This window comes from Canis lupus, chromosome 7 (genome assembly GCF_003254725.2).
Source record: "Canis lupus dingo isolate Sandy chromosome 7, ASM325472v2, whole genome shotgun sequence".
NCBI lineage: Eukaryota > Metazoa > Chordata > Mammalia > Carnivora > Canidae > Canis > Canis lupus.
In genome coordinates this window covers 46,206,284-46,229,499 of record NC_064249.1, presented here as the reverse complement: position 1 = coordinate 46,229,499, position 23,216 = coordinate 46,206,284, and the positions used below count along the sequence as shown (strand labels likewise).

At 36.2% G+C, this 23,216-nt stretch overlaps 1 long non-coding RNA gene across 1 annotated transcript; it reads left to right on the top strand.

Annotated features, from left to right (window-relative positions):
- The first annotated feature begins 834 nt into the window (after window positions 1–834).
- On the top strand, window positions 835–21,393 carry LOC112648124 (uncharacterized). The gene is made up of 3 exons (XR_003128786.2): window positions 835–962; window positions 7,702–7,847; window positions 21,312–21,393. It is a non-coding gene; the product is annotated as an uncharacterized LOC112648124 (long non-coding RNA).
- Window positions 21,394–23,216: the final 1,823 nt, after the last annotated feature.

Below are 23,216 nucleotides of genomic sequence, written 5' to 3'. Positions count from 1 at the left end.
TGCTTAGATGTGGGACACTTACTTCATGACTTTCTTACCATCTCTTCCCCCTTTGCAAATACAACCAAGAGTCATCAGTACCAAAGAGAGAACAGTGGGCACCAAGTGACAGCTTACATTATAAATCTTTTAAGGAAGACCAAAATTCAGAGTTGAAGGTGAACAGAACCAACAACTGAAAGAAAAAGTAAAATAGAACAAAACAATTAACAGTTTTGAAATAGCAGTAAATCCAAATATACAGAGAGATCATAGAGGAATCCAAGAATTAGCATGGTCATAACACATACACACACGTATATGTACTCAGAGCCAAGTAGAATTTCTAAGATAATTATTATAATTTCTAAGATAATTATTTCCATGAAGGCCCCCAGTTTGAGAGTTCCTGCCTTCAAAACTCTAGGTGGTTCTAAACTTCAGATCAGAGTAGCCTAGTTTTAAAGGAACCATGATCTGTCTATTTCCATTTGTCTATGCCCTACATAGATGTTATAAGACTTAAACAAGACAAAACATAGATAACTGATTTTAATAAAGGAAAGAATGTAGCTGTCCAGAAAACATTTCAGATATATGTCTATAGGAATGGTTATATAACTCAGTGGAATTTGAAGCTCAAAAAGTCCACCCTTAGGTAATTAAGCTAGATTTAAAGTAGACATAGAACTAGAGTACAGGCTCTGAATCTGAGGCCATGGGCTTCTTTTCATACTACAGCTGCTACTATTACTTTGAATTTCACTAAAATAGCCTAGATGTCATCAGTCGGGAGACATCGTCTTGACTAAGATTCACCGCTGCCTCAAATAGAGGCTTCTATGACGCGCCCAAGCTTCACTTTATGTACATTGACACAGCATATCTCCACATTTGTCATTCCCCTGCCTTTCAAGAAAACTGGATTTGATTCTTCATTCTTACAAAGTGGTCTTCTCCAAGGACCAGAGTATTGATTCACCGTGAGTTTAAACTTTGGTTTAAAAACTTTGGCTTTTAAAAACCAAAAACTTTGGTTCTCCACCCTCCCTCAAAATTCTCTCACATAAGTCATTTAAATAATTGGAGATAGTCTTCTTATTCAGAATGGTTACATTTCCCACTATTCTGGTTGTTAGGAGTAGCAATGCACTTTAAAATGACACTCTAGGGACACCTGGGTGGCTCAGTCAGTTAAGTGGTTAATTGTCTGACTCCTGATTTCAGCTCAGGTCATGATCTCAGGGTCATGGGGATTGAGCCTTGAGTTGCTAGGCACTAGGCATGGAGCCTGCTTAAGATTCTCTCTCTCTCTCTCTCCCTCCCTCTGCTTCTCTCTCTCTCTCCCTCTGCTTCTCCCCCACATGCTTGTGCACTCTCTCTCTAAAAAAAAGTAAAATAGAATGACTCTCTAAGAACCTGAGTCAATGCTTCAGATACCGTTTTGACCAGCACAAGGCTGAGAAAAAAATCACATCTCCTTTGTTTTGAGTTATAATTCTAAGTCTACAATGAATTAATTGGATATAAGAGAAAGAGTGGAATAAGAACAGGGAAGTGAGATGACAGGATGATTTAGATAGTCCCAGGTTAGCCTTAATCCTTACATCTATATAGTAGAGATTCCAAGGTGGGTACATATGCTATATGATTTGATCCTCACAGCAAGCCATTCTGGCAAACAAGACAGTATAGACAAGGCATAATACACATTTTCTTATAAAACCAAGTATTAACATTAAAAAATTGCTTAAAGCTGTGGGTACCCATGTTGGAACTTTCTCTTTGTGGGACCTAAATCATTGGCGTAAGTGTATTTCCCTCAAAGAGGTAACTGTCATACATCTGACCCTTCATCCCAGTGTTAACCAACAAGGTTTAGATCTTGATAGCAAAAACACAGGATACGTTTTTCTACTTGGACCTCTTTTTTTAAAAGATTTTATTTATTTATTCATGAGAGACACCACAGAGAGGCAGACACAGGCAGAGGGAGAAGCAGGCTCCCTGCGGGATCCCAATGAGGTACTTGATCCTGAGACTCTGGGATCACACCCTGAGCCAAAGGCAGAGGCTCAACTACTGAGCCACCCAGGCATCCTCCTACTTGGGCCTTTTAAAAAACAAAATTTACAGTACATTAGTGCTACACAACTGTCATTCTTCTTTTTTTTTTTTCCTCTCTCAAAATCCCACTATTCACTTTAATTTGGAACATAATCACTCAAGTGTAAGATCTTTCATGTCTTTAGCATAATAGGATCATCTTAGAGTCTTCATCTTTGTTTTTTTTCCCTTGAATATTCAGCAGTGTACATGTATATGTGTCCCTGTGCATACATGCACACATGTGTGTACGTGTCTGTGGAGGAGGGAGGATACATTTCTTACTTTCATATTTAGAATTCTGGCTTTAAGATTGAGACCCTTGAGAATGTGTTGAGATTAAGGGACTTTGAGGCTGTGTTTATTTGGACACATACACATCATGACCTAATTACAGTGGGCCCCACCAGGTGTGTTCCCAGGTTCACTTCTCTGGTGTTCTGGTTCCCTTCTAGCTCCCCAATGTGCCAGATGTTTCTTAAATTGCACTCTCATTCAGCAGATTTGAAATCAGTAGGGCTTGATGGTAAAGGGAGGGGGTTGTTGCTTCTTAATTTTGTTTCTTTCCTTTGAAGCCTCCTGCCACAGCTGTGCACTAACAAAACTATCTCAGCCCCTCCCCCAGTGGCAAATTTCAGTTTTAGGTTCTAAAGTTTCATTAGCCCAAGCAATCTCTCCTGGAAGCTATTTCATTCCTCATAACCGTAGGCAGAAGCTAACACTCTCAAAAAAAAAGGGAAAAAAGAGAGAATCTTATTGTGGTTTTATAAGTGTCTCTTTGATGCCCCATTGCAGGTGCATATACGAGGCTGCCGAGCTTCAAGATAAGCTCCATGGCTCAAATCCTGTCTGTGGTTTTGTGTAAGCTGCCCCTTCCTCTTCTAGAGAATTTGTGAACTTTAAAGGTTATTACTGGGAAAACTCACTGGTCCAAAGAAACCTTCAGAATGAGAAAAATCTCACTGATTATTTTGTTGAAATATTCTTAATCTTTTTTTTTTTTAAGAAAAAGTGTTAAATTGATGCCAATCTCCATACTTTGGTCCAAGTTTACCACACTATGTTTAGAAATCATTTATCAATCTAATTAAATATCTGTTTTCTGCTCCTTTGTCCCAGATTTTATGCTGGACTCTAGACTTAGAAAGATATATAAAATACACTGTCCACCCCACCCTCAAAGAATTGTAGTAAAATTGGTGTGAAGCCTACATAAACCAATAAATAAGCACAATACATGATGATGAGTGCTATAATCAAGATTCCTGGTGAGGTGTGGTAGCAAAGGAAGAATTCAAAATTCAGACTGTGGAGAGAATGTGAATAGTGAGCACTGGATTCTATTTACTTTTCCATTTCTCATTTGTCTAAGAAAGGATAACTAATAGTCATGTCAGATATGTAACATAATTTTTTTGATATGTAACATAATTTATTATAATAATATATAATTATTGATTGTTATACAGTTATTGAAAACTTACTCTGTGCTGGTGCTAGGCAATGTATGAGCATTTATCATGTGTTACTTTGAAACTTAAAATAAGTTTATGAGGGGAATACTTATGTTTGTTATTTAAGTCAGGTTGTTGAAAAACACCAAACCCAAATTTTCATAGTATAACATAATAATGGTTATGCCTCAGTTAAGGTGAAAGGCTCTTTATTATAGTTTTCTGCTAACTGATGATGACTCAAGATTCAGGCTCCTTCCATCTTGTGGTACTGCCATCTTAAGCATATGACTTCCAAGTTCTTACAGAGAAGACAGAGAAAACCATGTTCCATCTCTCAAAATCCTCTTAAGTCCCACTTTTCATTTCACAAATACTGAATTACTTATAGCTCTTTGAATAGGCATACTATTCCATTCATCTTTTTCTTTGCCCATGCTCTACCCTTAATCTGAATGTGATTTTCCCTTAATTCCTCTTAGAAAATTTCTATTTTACTTCTGTAGGTAATATTTTTGCAAAGATTTTTTAAAACATTGTATAAATTTTCAAGGACTTGTTCCTCCTTGTATGATGCTAAATGCTAAGAGCCAGGCTTATAGTCAGGCAAAAACACCATTTTCTACTCAAACATGCATTGTTCTGATTCCACTAAATACACCAAAAATAAAACTCATTTTCTCACTGTACTCTTTTATAATGAGTCTTATAATCTGTGGATGGCATGATTTTCTTTTCCCTAACATATAGTCGTGATTCCCTCAGCCTTGAAATAGACCTCTTAATGGTCCTGACAGTGCTTTTTCTACAGCACAGCTCAGATAACCTCCCCTTTTCACACTGATGTGGCCACCAGTGTGATTCTGGTCCTCATTACCTCCCTATCCTGACCACTGCAGTGGCATTGCAATCTCTTCTTCAATATATTCCACCTTTACTTCCAGACATATATTTCTTCCTTTTTATCTCCATGACATCATTCATAGTATAGTGACTTGTAGGGAAAAGATACTTAATAAATTACTTTGTTATTGACAATTATAATGACAAAGATCTGTTAATGAATGCAAACGACTATCCACATATACTTATACAGCCTCCATATTATATGGAACCCATGAAGATGATTACCACGGATAAACTTTCAATGTTTTTAGAAATCCAAAGATCTTGGAGGTAACATTGAGAAATAATTATATATAAGGTGTGTACGCACACAGACACACACACACACACACACACACACACACAAGTGAACTCAATCCATCCTATAATAATGAAACTACTCTGTCCCAAAACGTTTCTCCCAACAATGCAAATTTCTTAGGGAGCTCTGCTTCAAAGCCTACCCACAGCCATATCTTAGAAGGTAAATATATAGGAACCATATATAATAAGAAGGGCTCCGATCAGAATGAGTAAATGAAAGGGGTCTGTTTGTCTATTTAAATTATATATATATTTTACCAGTGACTCCTCAATCAGTAAATATAAGTCTAGAAGTACATAGGGCATATAAAGAAGTATATTATTCCAATTAAATTATACAGGCCTTGCTTTCAAAAGTTGATATTCACACTTGAGGTGAAATGAACTTCCCATAGTGTAGAAATGAGGAACTATAAAAGAATATGCTGAGAAATTAAGCCAAATAAAAATGTAAAACTTCTCAAAAAAAAAAAAAGCCAAACTAAGAAACAGACTCTTAACTATAAAGAGAGCAAACTAATGGTTACCAGAGGGAAGGTGGCTGAGGAGGGGAGAGTGTAAAATAGGTGATGGGAATTAAGAGTAATTATCATGATGAGCACTGAGTAAAGTATAGAATTGTTGAATCACTATATTGTACACCTGAAACTAACATAACATTGTGTGTTAACTATATTAGAATTAAAAATGTTTTTAATGTAAAACTTCTCTAGGTAAAAAAAGCAATGTATAAGTAAAAGACAAATATCAAAATGGAAAATAATACTGGCAGCAAAAATAAAAAGGGCTAATATCATTAATATACAATGTCATAAATCAACAAGGATTCTCCAGGAGAAAAATGAGCAAAGGATATAAATTGGCATATCATAGAAGATAATTATAAATGACTTGTAAATGTATGAAAAAATGCTTAATTTCACTAGGAATAAAAAAATTAAAACAAGGTATAATTTTTCAACTGTCAAATTTGTAAGGATCAAAAAAGAGAGTGTTCAGCTTTGGCAAGGTTTTGAGTAAACAGGCTTTCTCATATATGGCTACTGGGAGTTGGAATTAGTTCTACTTTTCTAGAGGGTAATATTGCCTTAAAAATATGAAGAATGTACATAAAGTTGGTCTATTAGCTTTACTTATAAAAACATATTCTGAAGAAATCACTAAACAAATTTAAGAAGATACATGTATAGGGATATTCATTGCCCATTATTAATAGTAAAAAAATTGAAGATAACCTTAATGTATAATAGTAAGAATTAGTATATAGCACAGCTATTAATACGACTTAGATCTATATCTTTTAAGATAGGAAGATGCTCAAGATGTATTGATGAGGTGGAATTGTAGACTGGAAAACAATCCATGGAATATTAATTCTTGAGGAGATTTGTGTATAAATAAAATTATGAAAAGATTAAAATAAAATACAAGTGAATTTAAGTCTGATTTATACAAGTAATTTTTTTCTTATCAGTATTTTAATTTTAGCATAAACGTGGGTTACTTTTGTAAAACATACATAATTTGTGCTTTTGATTTAGCATAATATAGTCTTAAATTTAGAAGGAATCATTAAAATAATCTAATCTAGTTCATCCTGGAGACCTGCACTAGAATCCCCTGTACAAAGCATCCCTGATGGATGATAACTGAGCTTCTCTTGAGTATTGCAGATAAAGAGGAAGCTGCTATTCTATGTTCTATTTTGGGATCTTCAACTATTAATTTTATTTTTTTTCTTCTGTCAAACTGAAACCTTTTCCCAATACTATCTACTTATTAGCCTAGTTCCTTGTACTCTGGGAAAGTAGAGGAGAAACCTATTTCTTTTTCTACATGTCAACCCACCAACTCTTTGAAAGAAATTATTATGTTCCCTCCTGGCTTTCTTCACAAAGATATCAAAACCCATCGCCTCACTGATGGTTCCTGTCTTTCAGCCCCACTCTTTCCTGAGATACACCTCCACATTCCTCCAATCTGTGGCTGAATACACACCTTTGGGAACTGGGGATCAGAACAGGGAAAACAATAAATGATAAGGACTTCAGAAAAGGAGACCATCTCTGTGGTTGGGATGGTAAGGTCAGGTTCATGGGAAAGATAAGACTTACTAGAGATCATGTAAAATCTTTGACTTTCTGACCACCATAGAAGGGAATAAAGGGTCCACCAGGCCCCATGACATTAGAGAATGTTTCCTTTTAATGGTCCAAATTTCAATACTAGACAAGAATTAAAATGTGCCTTTCATGTATTCATCTTACATTCTTTTTTACTCCTTTCCTACTTCCTGTTCCTTTGCTATTTGGGGGTAATGCCTAAATAAATAAATAAATAAATAAATAAATAAATAAATACCTGAAATGATGTTTGCCTTCTCACACTCCTTTTCTGCTGTTATTAAAAATCTTAGTTTTTAATACTTTGCTTGTTATTGTTCCATAAGCTACTTCCTATATATAGGTTTCAAATCTCCAGTGAGGCTGTAAGTCGGGCAGGTGTCTTTAATTTCTTCATCAGCTCTCCTCATGCCCAGTCCCACTTGACAATGCATACTATGCCTAAAAGATTAGGTTGTTAAATAAATGTTGTCTTTTTATTGTCTGGTGATGAGTTCTCTGTGATATCATCCCATTATACCCAATCCCATATGTGAAGACCTACCTCCTGTACTGCTTGTCACATTAGGAGAAAGAATAAAGTCACAGTAAGTATGCTCTTTGCTGAATTCTTATCCCTTCCAGTTGTAGATACACTCTTATGTAGCTACTTCTTACCACTTACTGTGGCTTTTGTGAAATTCCCAGTAGAAGATAGTATTCTTTCCAATGCACAGTTTGGACGCTCAGAGCAGAAAGTGAGAAAATTCTGGAAGCTATTGAACATTTAATCTAAGACCTGCTACCAGGCTGACCCAGGTTATCTTTGCCTCTTCCTCTTTTTCCTGTAGAACTTTCCTTTTCTACTGACACCATCTGAGGCTCTCCAAAGTGATTCCTCTTCAGAATTGTGGATTTCTGGTTCTCAAAGCTTAGGATCTACCCCAACTGATCCAAGGGTCCAGAATATTTTCTTCCCAGCCAAAGAGACTATCAGGTAAACAAGAGGAGATGATCCTACTTGGTTAATGTATCTCTTCTGTACAAGAAAGTTGGGTGCCTCTGAAGGAGTTGAAGATTAGTTTTCACTGTTCACTGAAGTCAAGAACTGAATTAATGGGGTGTACAGTCAATAGCCGACTCACGATCTTCCAGCTGAGGCCTCAGACCCAAGGCCTGATTTGATTATCACATTGCATTTATCTTGCTAAGATATGTCAATGGGACAGACCCTTGGAAGTATATGTAGTAAGCAAAATCTATATACTCAATACACCACTCCATCTTTACAGTCACTACCTTTCCTAGTTACTACCCAATATGTATCAAGTTTTATTCCCACCTGTGTCTTGAAATAGATGCTAATTTTAATAAAATATTTACATATTCAGCAGGAAATACTTTATTATAAAGAAAAAAGTTTTCAGAATAAATTGAATATTAGTTATGAGGGCAAACTAGATAGTTTTTTATTTGACATATTGAGTTAAGGGAACTTCGAAGCTCTTACCATATAAACAAAGTTTTCTTTCTCAGAAATAGCTCTGAATGACATGATATATCACATAACAGAAATACCATGGCCTGAATTCATTACCCATACATACTTTATTCCTAGTTCATTTAGGATTAATAAATTAAAGCTAAATAGAAAACTTCCTTGATAAAGTTTTTAAGAAGAAAATGTCTCCAGAGAATGAAAAGTTCTCTGGTGCTATATTCGTATGTCTGTGCTTGCTACTCAAACAACTATTTCTACTCAATGCCACTGGCCATGGGATAGATGACCAACATCAATCTCCTCCCCTGAAACACCAGATAATAGCAGATCTCTAGAGACAGAAAGGGAGTTCAGATTTGCCCGTAGTGGGATAAAGCTAAACTAAGATGGGAAGCTGGCTGGATGCTGAGCCTTCAACAAAGACGATGGGAGCAGTGATATGAAGAGAGATTTTTGGTGGAAGATGTGAGATCAGGAGTGACGAATAGTCAAGTGGTATTTGTCTAAAACAGCCCAGACCCTAAACATATCATTTTCTCTTTTTTCTCCCAAAGTCAATTTAATCCCGTGATTAGTATCTCACCAACCAAATCATATTACAATTCATCAGTGAATTACTACAGAGGTGTATGATAGGATACCTCATGAAGTTGTGATGTAATACTGGGTTTCTGTTATTCTCCCCTTATTAATGTCTGACTTACCAATGCATAACCTGGATATATAGCATCTTAGGTATTATCAACTGCCAACTGGCACCTGATTCCAGTACAGAACTAGAATATGTGCTGAGAAGGATAACACAAGCAAATTCTCTTCGACCTTCTCATGAATGCCACATCCTCCTCAGAACCAAGCCCATGACTGACTGACAAGCCCAATGGAGAAGGAGCAGAAAACAGGAAAGCGTGTATTACACATTGCCCTGCATTCATCAGACCGCCCTTCAGAAAGGGGAAATAACAACGAGTGAATGGTGGGAAGTCATTTTATCTGCTAGAAAAATATGACCTGTTCCCCACTCAAAAAACAAGTGGTTGTGAAGCAACCACATTATTTAAAGCTACAAGGCAAACAGGAAGAGGCAAACCAAACACCCAGGCCCTGAGAACTTCCCGCAAGTGCACCCCTCAGCTGGGCTGGTTTGCAGTCATGATGGGCATGCTGACAGGCTCCAGTGGTTGCTGTGAACCCAGAGCATTCTTGATGAGAAAGGAAAGAGGAAAGGAAAGTGCTAGTTCCTCTTTAGTGAGCTATTTGGGAGTCAGTTGCTCATTCAAAGGAATAAATGATTTCTTGAACCAGCCACCATCAGTTTAAGCACTGCCATCTGCTAAAGAAGCCCAATACTAAAATACAAGCTTGGACGATGTAGAAATCGCCTAAAACTGGAAGGCAAAAGAAGATACCTACAAAACCTCAAGGAATGGTAGCACTTTAAAATCAATTGGCAGCACATGTGGCTGTGTTGGCAGAATTATTATCATTGGAACTTGCAAGGTTTACAGGTTGGCTGAAAGATTCTGCAGTTTTGAAATATCTGATACGAGCAAATAGACATTTCAGGAGCTATCCTGGGATGACACTCCCCAGCCTCAGGTCCCATCTTAATCATACTTTGAAATACCTAGAACTGCATTTCAGGACCACCTCTGAGCTAAGTTGTTATTTTGTTGCACAAACCAGCAATAGGTCTTAGTAGAGCAGGGGATGAGTACTGTGACTTTACTGAATTAAGAATCAATATTATTTTTTGAGTGAGGGTCCTGAGTTTGGAGTGACCGTTCCACTGTTATAGAGCCAGCCAGTCAGTGTCAGGCCTCTGTGATGAGAAACCTTCTCCTTTTCCCTCTACATTATAGATAATGCATATCTAGGGGCAGTGGTGAGATGATGCTCCATGGTAGACGGATTTCTCACTGCAGAGAAAAATTCCTTTTTGGGCTAGAGTGAGCAGTCATGTGGGAAAAGTTGTCCCTTTGGATACAATGGAAAGTGTGAGTCCACAGCTTTCCCAGAACCCAGAAACCCTCCAAAAGGTGGAGAGGCAAAGACCTTCACCTTCCAGATATGGATTACATAGAAAAATGTACCACTTGGCTGACAGTGATATTAATGTATGTTTTCCCATTTCTCTCACTCCTCTGACAAGATGTAGTGTCACAGAGAACCAAATTAACACACCGGGAGGTTTTGTCATTAAAGAAATACAAGCTCGCTTTGATTATTGCTGGCAAGAGAGCAGAGTGTGCAGTGCAAACAGCAATCCTATTCTCAGAACTAATATTCTGCAGACAGCATGGCTCTGTCTCAGAGTATCTTGAATTGGGAGACGGGGGTGTAATTTTTCAAATCTAAAGGGACAAAATGATTTCCAAGCTAGGTACTTAAAGGTATAGCTAGCCATAGATTGCAATGAACACAGCTGTCAATGTTGCCATAATCATAAAAAAAAAAAGAGAGAGAAAGAGAAAGGAGGGAGAAAAATTGCAAGAACTGTTTCTAGTTATATTTGTATGAACAGAATATGTTATTTGTGAGACTAAGTGAGAAAGGCACTTATAGAAGGGTAAAACTAAGATTTATTTATCTGAGAAAAGTTATCAAATATAATCAGGCAATTTACTGCAAGAGCTTTAAGAGTCTTAACTTTATTGTTGTAATTGTTGTTGTTTGCCTTTGCATTTAAATGAAAGTGTTACTGTTTTAGGTATCTTCTTGAAATTTACTTATATTTGCTGTTTTGCCATTTGATTGTAATCTGTTGATTATGGAAAAACAGATTGCAGACCAGACATCAGAGATACAGATTCTAGTGCATATATTTTCCTCACTTATTTGTTACCATTGATAAATTATTTCACCTCTTGAAGTCTTCGTTTCCTCATCTGAAAATAGGAAGAGTAATACTATCTATATTGATAATCTATAAAGGGTTATATCAAATAGCAAAATTAACAAGAAAGTGCTTGGAAATCTAAGTTTTGGCCTTACAAAGGCTACAATTGTCTCAATTAGGCTATTTAAATCACATTGATGTGATTTAATATGGGGCGCTGGGAACATAAAAAAGCTGTACATTCTCTCAGAAATGAAACATAGATTTTGTTTTGCTGCCAGAAATAGCAAAATCATTAAACTCATCTGAGACTTGATTCACTGCTTATACATTCCAAGACTTGAGGAGACATGAGCTGTACCTACATCACATAAAATATAAACATAAACAATTCACATAATTGGCTCAATTAATTGTCCCACAATCAGTGCGATATTTAGTTTTTAAGGCCATAGGTAATTACATCCATACAAAACAATTTGGATCTGTAAAATAACCCAAAAGGGTATAACCAAAAGGAGAGTTTAAGAGGATGCTTTATATTCCCAAAATAGAATTCCTGAGAGGGAAGAAAATAATAATTCTCACCAAAATGATGAAACCATGGCAAACTGTGACTATGAGACAAGTACCATCCAATTGTGGACAGAATAATGGTAATACAAGTTAAGGATTAGTCAATCTTAAAAAAAAAAATTAGTCAATCTTTATCAACTAGTAGAAGGAGGTATGAACTTAAATCTAAAGAATCAGGTCCCAGAACTAGAGTCAGGCAGAATGGATAAGAGAACATCAGCCCTGTGAATGCGTCAGCTCAGGGAATAACAACACTGTTTTAAGAATAAGTAAAGAACATTCTTAAAAGTTTAAGTTGTCTAAGGTCATGAGAACATTACAAAGAGAAAATTTTAAAAATAACTCTTAACCATAGTCTTCAGTTGAGCTTTATAGAAAAGGCTTAAATTTAGATAATTACACTGCTGTAAAAACATAAATACTTTTTTTAAAAGAACTTTATGAAAATTATGCTAAAGAAACTGAATGGCTATGCTCTGTCAGATACTAAGGCTTTTCACATGGAAAGGTTAGCCACCAAAATGGGCTTCCAGAGCCATTTTAACATATATCCATTGCCAGGCAAAAAGTAGAACTGGGATTCATTTTCTATCAATTAAGAAAGAAACAAGGGTTTCTGACCATATAGATCCAAAATAAAGGACTGAGGGATAGGTTTTTCTCCTAAAATGGATGACACATTCTGAGCCCCAAAGCAGTATCCCTTGGATAATATTTCCTTCAATACATGTACTTCTCAGATTCTGCAAACTCACATAATGTATTTGAAATCTAAATAATTCAAGTCATGTGTAAAACTATAATTTTATTCCTTTATTACTGAAATTTAACCTAAATCTCAATTCCAGCTTCCAATAATGATAGAAAGCTGAGCAACTGGAGTCAAACTAGTCTCTTTCTGTTTCTACACTCAAGTCTCAGAGGAATCCCCCTCTCTCTCTGCATTCTCTATGAAATGAAGTTAAATTAATGTGAGCAGAAGTTTTTAATTTTGATGCTGTTTAATGTATGATTTTTTTTTCCTTATTGCTTTTGGTGTCATTTCTAAAAAAAAAAGTCTACCCCAAGGTCATAAAAATAAATACCCTGTTTTACTTTAGCAAACAGAGCTTTTATGTGTAGATCTATAGCCCATCCTGAATTAATTTTTGTGTGTGGTGTGAGGTAGAAATCAACGTTCATGAGAGACACCTAACTCTGGGAAATGAACAAGGGATAGTGGAAGGGGAGGTGGGCGAGGTTGGGGCGACTGGGTGACGGGCACTCGGGGAGGGCACTGGGTGTTATGCTATATGTTGGCAAATCGAACTGCAATAAAAAACATATATACATACATACATACATAAATATTCTTTTTTCCTAGAAGTTTATCCAGTTGTCCTGATATAATTTGTTATAGAGACTTTCTATATTCTCTATTGAGTTGCTTGGGCTTCTTTGCCAAAACTATTGACAGCATATGAGTGAGTCTAGAAGTAGATTCCCTATTCTATTTCTTGGACCTATATGTCTGTTTATACACAAATGTCACATTTCCTTAATTATAGTAGCTTTGTAGTAAGATGTGAAGTCAGTTAATTTAACTAGTCCAATTTCGTTTTTCTTTTCTAAAATATTTCATGGGCTGTTCTACACCATTGCATTCCCATATAAATTTTATAATCAACTCAGTTTCTAAAACTATTTTAAAAAATTAGAAAATCTATTGGGAATTTGTTGAATCCATAAATCAACTAGAGAAAATATCTACAATAGACTCTTTGAATTCATGATTGTGGCTTATTTCGCCATTAATTTAGGCCCTTTTTATTTCCTCTATGGCAAGTCTCACAGACTTCAGTGTAGCTGCCTTGTGTTTCTTTTGTTGAATATGATCCTAACCATGTATTTATCTATAAATATTTCATATATATAAATATACATATTTTTTCTACACCTTTGGAGAATAATTTGCTGACATGATGATCCTTCATCATTAAATACTTGATTTAACATGTGTGTCCTAAAGAACAAATAACCAAAGTATTATTATCAAAATCATGAAATTAATAATATAATATTATTTAAGTTTTGCCAATTTTCCCAATTATGTCCTTTGTAGTAAAACAAAATTCTGGATCAAGGATTTTGTGGCTTCTTAGCCTGTTTTAGTCTAGAAAAGAGCAAATGGAATTTACTGTGGCAATAGAAATGTTCTATGTCTACACTACCCATTAGAAAAGCCTCTAGCCATATGCAGCTATTGAACACTTGAAATGCAGGTAGTATGACTGAGAAATTGGATTTTTCATTTTAAATTTAAATTTAAATACTCACATGTAACTGGTAGCTTCTGTATTCAACAGTGAAAAATTCTAGAATAATTCCTCAGTCTTTTTGGTCTTTCAGGTTCTTGATATTTTTGATTAGTAAGACCACTTATTTAATAGGACATCCCTTAATTTGGGCCTTTCAAATATTTCTTCATGACTAGATTCAGATTATGAATTTGGGGCAGTAAAACTTCAGAAGTGATGCTGTTTTCAGTGCCTGTCAGCAGGCCAAAGATGTTGATTTGTTTCGTTACCTGTGATGTTAATTTTGATTACTTAGTTGACATGGCTTCTTGCCAGATTGCTCCACTATTATGTAAATAGATTTACCTTTATAATTAAAAAGTATCTTGTGGAGAGATATTTTCAGACTATGTAAATATCCTTTTACTCATCAAACTTTCACACATTATTTTAGCATTTATTAATGATTCTTGTGAGTCAAATATTATCACGATTAAAAAAAAATACTTTCCCCAAAGTTTCTAATTATCATCTGCTTAAAGGATGAGTCCAAAACAAGCTATCCCAACTTCACCAAAACCAGAACTCTGGATTACCATTTTAAACATGAATTCTCAAAAAAAAAAAAAAAAAAAAAAAACATGAATTCTCTTGGTCTAAAATGATTACTGGAGAAGGAGATCAAATAGAATTGGTAAAATGTGAATATACATTAAAATACATAAAAGGAATGTATAAGAGGAGTCAAACCTAAGTTGATAGTGTTATTCAAATGAGCAAAATAGTTTCATTTTACTATAATGTATCTTTATCATTATTTATAGTCAATTGACATTGAGCGCTCCCTGTGCACTTGCCATTTGGTATATGTGTTTTACACGTGATTATCTTATTTAATTCCTATAATAACCTAATAAGGTAAATGCTGTTATAAACCATTTGACAAATGAGAAGTCTGTTGCTTAGAGAATTGGTAATGTCTTGGATTATGCATCTAAGGTGGTAGAATCAGTATATGGAATTTAGGTGTCTCTGTCAACGTAAGCATGTGAATGTAACTTGTAGCTGGTTTTATTGGGACTTTTCCACTTTCTTTTAAAACTTAGGGCTGGAAGAACAGCGTTATATTATTAAACTATCCAGTTAGTTGGTTCCAGGTCACCAAGCAAGCATTGGCATTGGCATTCCATCTATGTGGACAGCATGTTCAAAGATAAGACTTGAGTGTTGTTGTTATGATAAGCCACAGGGAGAGATATATCTAAAAAAGGACCAGAAAATACAAAGACTTAAGTCTTTATAAATAAGTCTGCATATAAGTTCAAGCAGAACCTTCTCTTGAAGTCTGAAGTTTGCAAAACATAATGAAATCCCTGGCTTCTCCATTGGGCTAGGTCATGCATATCAAGGAGCACAAGACTACTTTCTGCACTTGTCACTCCTTAGACATTTGCTTCTATAATTAGTTCAAGGCATTAATGCTGGCTGGATTATTAAGATAATTGAAGAGGGGAAAACATATTTACCATATATTTCCAAAGGGCTTAGTCAGTCCCTAATTTTATTCAAGAATGAATTATTTTTTAAAAAGATTTTATTTATTTATTCATGAGAGACACAGAGAGAAAGAGAGGCAGAGACACAGGCAGAGGGAGAAGAAGCAGGCTCCACGCAGGGAGCCCGATGTGGGACTCGATGCTGGGATTACAGGATCATGCCCTTGGCTGAAGGCGGCGCTAAACCGCTGAGCCACCCGGGCTACCCTCAAGAATGAATTATATAGCTGTAGGGTTATAAATACTACAAATTATAGATCTTACCACTAAGAGATTTTTCAACTCAATGGAGTTGATACAGAAACATGAAACATGCTCAGTGATGTTAAAGAAGCAAGGTTAATAAGGTAAAAGTCATCACCCAGCAGTGTACAGTAGGTTGAATCTATTATATAAGCAAGGAGAGCTAGAAATGAAGAGGAGGCCATGTGGCCTTTGGTCTGGGGAGTCTTCACAATAGAAATGGCTCTACGGTGTTGAATAGTTTATCATTAGCAGCATCATTATGCCTAAAGCATAGATAAGATGAGGTGTAATGCATATATATCCCAGAAAGGTATGCTGCCATGCATCCCTCCTTTTTTTACCCGAGTCAAGTAAGCATACAATGCATTGCAAGAAAATGGGAGTTATTTTTAGAAAGATAAACTTGAAAAGTATTGTATAAAAAGAGAAGTCATCTATATATTTAAGCATTTAACTCTTTTTAGTGACCATTGCTGTGACATATCTCACATTCCTCCATGGGTCTCAACATTATGGTCAAGAATAGGTGGCCTGATTGCCTGTAACAATTCTTCCACTTTGAGCATTCTCTAGATCCTTGATCAAATCATTAGGTAATTGACTAGATGAAATACTATGGGAAGTAGCCTATGTAGAGAATAATTGAGATAGGCTTTGCTCTTACCTTTGCAGAAATGGGTATTTATTAATTAGCTCATGAAGTCAGTTAGAAATACAAAGTTGTCCTGGTAGCAAAATGAAAACTAAAAATCAGCATCAAGGAAGGTAATGAAAAGGTTGTGTCAGAATCCTAGAAGTCGCTCTCCGGACCTGTGGAGCTAGAATCATAACTCAGGGGAAGGAGGGATAATAGGCAAGTTCGTTTTCTCCATCCAACATGATGACAGTGTGATAAGATATGCTCTTAAACAAAAGGCTCAGCTGTGATATTACCCATGACCAGTAGAACAGTGACAGAACTACAAGGAATGCAGCTATTGAAAGAGAAGAATCATGATGTGTATAATCTCAGAAAGGCCATTTTCTGCCCAAACTCTACAGAGTTCTGCCATGAACATTGTTTAATTATTGTTGACAAAGGTAACCATTACTTTACGAAAACAGGATTTACAGAGTGTAATAGAAAGTCAACTTAACTTGTTTTCTTCACCACCACCACCTCCCATCTCCTTTCCCCTAACTGCCACCTGGTCTCTTTAAATCTGGCCCAGGGCAGGAACTTTACTTATCACACTTATGTCATACAAATTGTTTACTAGTTCCTTCTAGCAACACAAGTCTTGATTTAGTAATTAAAACGTCCAATCCCATAAAACTCCAAATTGGCTTCAAAATAAATACTTTCCTACCTCATTTCAGACAAGAAGCCTGCAGATGGGGAAGCATATGTGGTCAGAGCCCTTATTTTTCCAAGGAATCTCCTTAAATTCCTTTTTACTTGGCTCAAAGTATGGGAAGGCTCTCTCAAAAAATTTACCATAAAATGATCAAGTCCTTTATACTCTTATGCATTAAGAATTGCATGATTGGTTTTTGACAATTTATTTGACAGTTCTACATTCCTCTATCACCTAGCTAATGCCTACTAAACATTTGTGCATGTACTTTGTTAGCCCAAGTATCTAAAGAATGTGAGGTACAGTTTTTGTTCTTTTTGGGATGAGTGTCATAAAATTAGCACAAAAAATTATAAGGGAGATTATTGGTAGCTGAAATAGTTGGGGAAAGTTTCATAGAGGACATGGTGTATGTGTTATGACTTAAGGGAGAGACTGAGTTCTAACAAGTAGAAATAAGGGGGAAATGGCCTTAGAACTACTGAACAAAGTATAACTTTGTGATCAAATGCTGAAAACATAAATGAAATTAGATGTTTTATTAAAAATTAATATGTGCTTTACTCATACTGTATGGAATATAATTAATTTAGTACATTTTCCTATATACCCATCTCATTCACCAGACATGTAAGTTGTAAGAAGATAATAGATGTTTGCCCTTTTGAGCTTACTCAGTATTTGAACTCACTCCCTTAGAGAAGGACAGATATGTCTTCCCCAGCTCCTGGCAGCTAGACTACAGGCACTTCGCTGAAACTCAATCAATTGGATATTTTCCCTGGGACTTTAATTAGGAGCAAATAAAGCAAAGACACAGGGAGCAAATTGGAAAGCCTTCCAACAGCGGTGACAGCATGTATCTCCTGGCAACAGTGTCAGTGGCAAATTCTAATGCCCAGTCCCGGTATTGGAGGTCAGATTCCTTCTGTGGCATCTCCTTGAATGTAGTTCTGGCAGACCTGCCTACTTCAGCGTCTGCCCATTTTCTGGTTTGTTCATGAGCCTTCCCAATTATTCTTGAAATTATCCAATATCTTTCCAATAAAATTCCTTTTCTGCTTAATTTACCCAAGTTTTGTCTCTGTTGTTTGCAACCAAACACCCTGAATAATAAATGTTTCTATTTCTCATTCTCTCTTGTTGACAAAAGAAAGACTCAATTATTGAACTGAATTCAACTTCAGTTGAATTGAAAGGTCTGTTGCCAGATTCCAAAAGGCTTTACGTTCTTAGCTGACCATTCGGTATTTTATTTTTCGTGGAATGGGCCATTATGAATTTTTTTTTTTTTTTGCTCACACTGTTTCCTTTTACAATCTCACCTATGTCCATGGCTTCAGCCAACATCTCCATAAAAGTGATGCTATAATCTCTATCTCCACTTCACTTTCCCTTATAAATTTTCACTTTATATTTTCAGCTGCTTGACAGACACTTTCATCTGAGTGCACTGCCAATACTTCAAGCTTATAAATTAAATATTTAAGCTTATATTCTAAGTCATTTTTTTCTTAATTTACTATTTTTCCTAACTTTATGACACTTTTCATTGTGACCCAGGTCCAAAACCTGGGAGTCACCCTTGAGTCCTTTTTTTCCTCATGACCCATCACCAAGTCCAACTAAACTATAGTTCTGAAAGTTATTACTGAGTACTTGTGTTGGACTATTAGTCACTTTGACTTGCTAATTCTGAGTTTCTCTTCTGGGATTAATCTCTCTAGGGCATCCTAGAGGGGATACCTACAGTGATGAGGTAGAAAGAAAAATAATTAGAAAGAAGAACTAGGATTTTACTATGGATATATCAAGAAGGATCAGGATGGCCATAGGAGCAGATGACTTAAATTTCACAGATGACTTTAAAAAAGAGATTTTTTAAAAAAGAGATTTCAGTAAAATAGCAATAGTGAAAAAAATATGATAAATTGTTTTATGGGGATGGTATGAAAGTTGGGGTTAGAAATACAGTTTCTTGAGAAACCAAAGAGAAAGCAATACTAGGAAGGAGAAATGGGAGTGGAAGAGAGCTGGACATATGGGGTGATTGTAATACATGAGAATTGGGCCAGGCTGTCCATATTACAATACCAGTACTATCATTCTCCATGAGTTCCCTCTTATCTGTCCCTCAGCTTCTTCACTTCTAAAATGAAGGTAATAATACATACTTAAATAGCGAGGATTAAATGAGTTTGTATATATAAAGTACTTCTAAGAGGGCCAGTAAAAGAGACATCAGTAAATATGAGTTCTAAAGAATAACATTATATAAGACAAAAGCATGTTTTAAGAGACATAAATAAGAAAGTAAGGTAAAAAATGAAAAAGAGAAAAGAAAAAAATTGCAGAGTTAGCTCCATGAAGCAGTAAGATGACAGAGCAGCCTAAATTTTTAAGATTGGCCATTCACGGGATCCCTGGGTGGCGCAGCGGTTTGGCGCCTGCCTTTGGCCCAGGGCGCGATCCTGGAGACCCGGGATCGAATCCCACGTCAGGCTCCCGGCATGGAGCCTGCTTCTCCCTCTGCCTGTGTCTCTGTCTCTCTCTCTCTCTATGTCTATCATAAATAAATAAAAATAAATTTAAAAAAAAAGATTGGCCATTCACATGGGAATGGTACCTTTTATCTAATTCTCAGAAAGAGACAAAATCAGCTCAGATAGTATATCCATAACTCCAGGGTAAAGAGAAATATGTGATGAGCAGGCTGTATTGACCAATCCATATGTTGTTCTGTACCAGCAGAGAGATTGGAGGATTGTTTAGGGAACAGAAGATAGAAGGACTTTTGCAATCTTCACTGGGATTCTTAATAACAACTTTGGTCTCAGCCCAAGTAAGAAAAATGTAGCTGGTGATCTCACTCCTGGACCACCCACCTTTCAGTATTTAGTTCTTCCCCTGTCCATGAAGCAATAAGCAGGCCAATTCACCAAGCCCAGAAAACGAGCTGCCATGCTTTGACACTTGACTTTTTTTTTCTTTTTTTTCTTTTTTTTTTTTTGTCAGATGTGTAGTATACAAAGGGTAGTTAATAGAGGAAGAGGGTAAGGGGTGAGTTCTGGACACATTTACATAGCTCTATTTTCTAGAGGAGGCCTTCTAAAATTTTTGTTGAAAACCTATGAGCCTTCCCCCAATGTGGCTTGGAAACATTTACGCATCCCAGATAGGTATGTAAATTAGAGAATTACATCACATTACACACAGATGTACAGTTTGTCTGCTCTGGGGCTGTCTCTGATTTTACCCTTCCTACCAGGGAACTCTGCCAAGGAACTTCTGAGAAGCAGACAGGCCATGAGCCTTGAGAGGGGGAGTACTGCTCCCTCTCATCCGTTCCAAGCCCACAAGTTAGACTCATGCCAAATGTAGGTCCTGGGATCCATTCAGTTCCAAATGTCAGTGTCTCAGAGGCCAACAGCCACCACCCATTCTTCCGTAGTGAGTAGCTACTGAAATGGTGGTACCACTTAGTGGTAATCAGAAACCATTAAAAACAATGCCTTTTGAGTGAGAAAACTGATAACCTCTTACAGAGCTTTGGCATCTGTCTATTTCACCAGTTGGTTTTTTATCTAACAATAATCCAACTAGTAAGAGTGGTAGGTATCATAAGCCCCATTCTATAAATAAGATAACTGAGGTCTAGGGACACTTAACAAAGCCCTCTCATAGTATCTATCATGCTTTATGACAGCTTCCATGAACTGAGTTCAGTTTCTACCTCTACAAAGCGTAACAGGAAAATTCACTGTCTACTAAAATATCTTGATAACTAAGCATTCAGAGATTGTAACCTAATTATTTTTTGTATTTTTAGCATCTAATCCAATATCTGACATGAGATACTCACTCAATTAGACATCAAATATTTAAATATATCAAAACCAAACAGAATGGAGTCCTTTATCTTCTTTGAGATGCTTTATTATTCTCACCTCTACTGAAATGAACAGACTTGATTTCACTGTATTATATAAACCCAAGGGTTACCAAGAGAAATATTGACCCAACAGTAATAATAGGTAACTTTATTTCAAAAATGTATTCATTCCTTGCCTAAGTCTACAGCTAGTTCTCTAAGGATGGGTAAAATACACAGAATGTATTCCCCTTTACAGATTTCTCCAAGAACGGGATCATATCATCTACTTCTGTATCTCCACACATTGTACAAACTTCTGCAAATATCTAAAACAAAGTAAGTTCTAACTGTATATTGAATTATGAACACTGTTCCCTTCATGACATAGAACTCAACTAAATCATAAAACCATAAATGGTTTCTAGTAAAGCACATGATTTTGTGCTACCTAGCATAGGACATACAGGATTTTTAGATAAAGTATTTTCTCTCAGCATGCTTATTTGTTAAAGAAATAATGTTTATTTATAAAAGACATGACAAAATAAGTACAGGTATGGCTTATGGAGGTTATAGGAGCTCAAGGAAAGAGATTCACATGGTATAGTGGTCAGAGATTCATTGAAAAGATGATGGTTGGGACTCATCAAAAAGAATATTTGCCCTCAACCTACAGTTCTTATCAAGTCTCTTCAGCCTAGAGGTATACATGCTTTAATAGAGTGATAAGCCTGGCCTGATTGCAAGTGGAATTTTTTTTTTTTTTTTTTTGCAAAAGCTTCATCTCTATACTTCTTGTTTGGTGGTAAATTCGTGGTTTTGTTTGCATTTTGATCTTATGGAGATCTGCCAAGGACAATACCGAGTCCATAATGAAGATAAAAAAAGAAAAGGAAAAGGATTAGGAAGTTTGATTCTTTATTGCACCTAAGTCTGTCAATCTGAGGGTAACCATGTTGATTAGGGAGGCCATAGAGACACAATATCTAAGCAAATTCATCACACACTCCTGTGGAAAGCCCACAAACACATGCTATCCAGACACACTCCCACCCTCAAGTCAATGCATGCATATCAACACTCCAAAGTCAACTTAAGTGTTCTACTCTCAAGGGATGTGGAAGACAATAATATCCACTAAAAAGCTAATGTTCCTTATTAGAATTTTTTTTTCCTCACTTGGACCTAGTTTAAGTTTCCTCTCAGGTCATCAGGCTCCCAGCTCAAATACGTTTCCCAAATTGCTTGTAGCATCATTTTTTTTTTTTCTTATTCTTCCTTCACCTTCCTTTTGTCAATCAACTAACTATAAGTTAGAAAGGAATATTTAGGTGTCTGATTGGAATTATTTATAATAATTCCAACCACACTGTAAATATTGATAATTCATTTATAACTACCACATTAAAAATAGTTACTTGCAAATTCAGCAGCCTCAAAAGCAATAATTAGGAAGGTTTGATTTTTTTTCCAGTTATTTAATGTATTTAAGAAAAATAGACACACACATATGAGGTTGTTGATACTCTAATTCTCCCTTGGTTCTGTATTGAAAGCTTAAAATTTACACTAACTCCTCCACTTGACCCTAGGGCTGAGAAACAGAAGGAAATCTACTGCTAAAAGCATCCTTCACTCCCCTTCACCCAGGCTCAGTTTCCAAAAACCAACACAAAAGGCATATTATATATCTTTAGCTCCATGGCCTGAAGGTACCTGACTAGAACTGGGAGCCTGTCCAGTCCAGACAGAAGGAAAATATTACCCTTCTATTTAACAAGGCAGTGCTGAAGGATTAATCATTAAGTAAATAGCAACAAGCCAGGAGGTTTGCAGGAGGGACAGAGTCCCACCCCATGTTCTCAATTTTTCTGGGATTCAAGATGGAAATTATTACAGGGATAGTTTGGAAGGGGCTGCAGTAACAACCACCTTCCAGAGCAAGATGGAACAATGCATGAAACTTCAGGTCTGACCCAGCCAAGAGGGAAGTTCATTCCTAGAGTCCTCCAGAAAGCTAGGTCCGTTTGAACAGTCTGCAAACATACGTAGAGTTGATAAAACCTGTAGAGTGTTCATGGTCCTGCCATGTGTTGCTGCATAACTTTAAATAAGGCATTTAATCTTTCTGAGCCTTGCCTTTCTCAATTTAAAAGTGTAT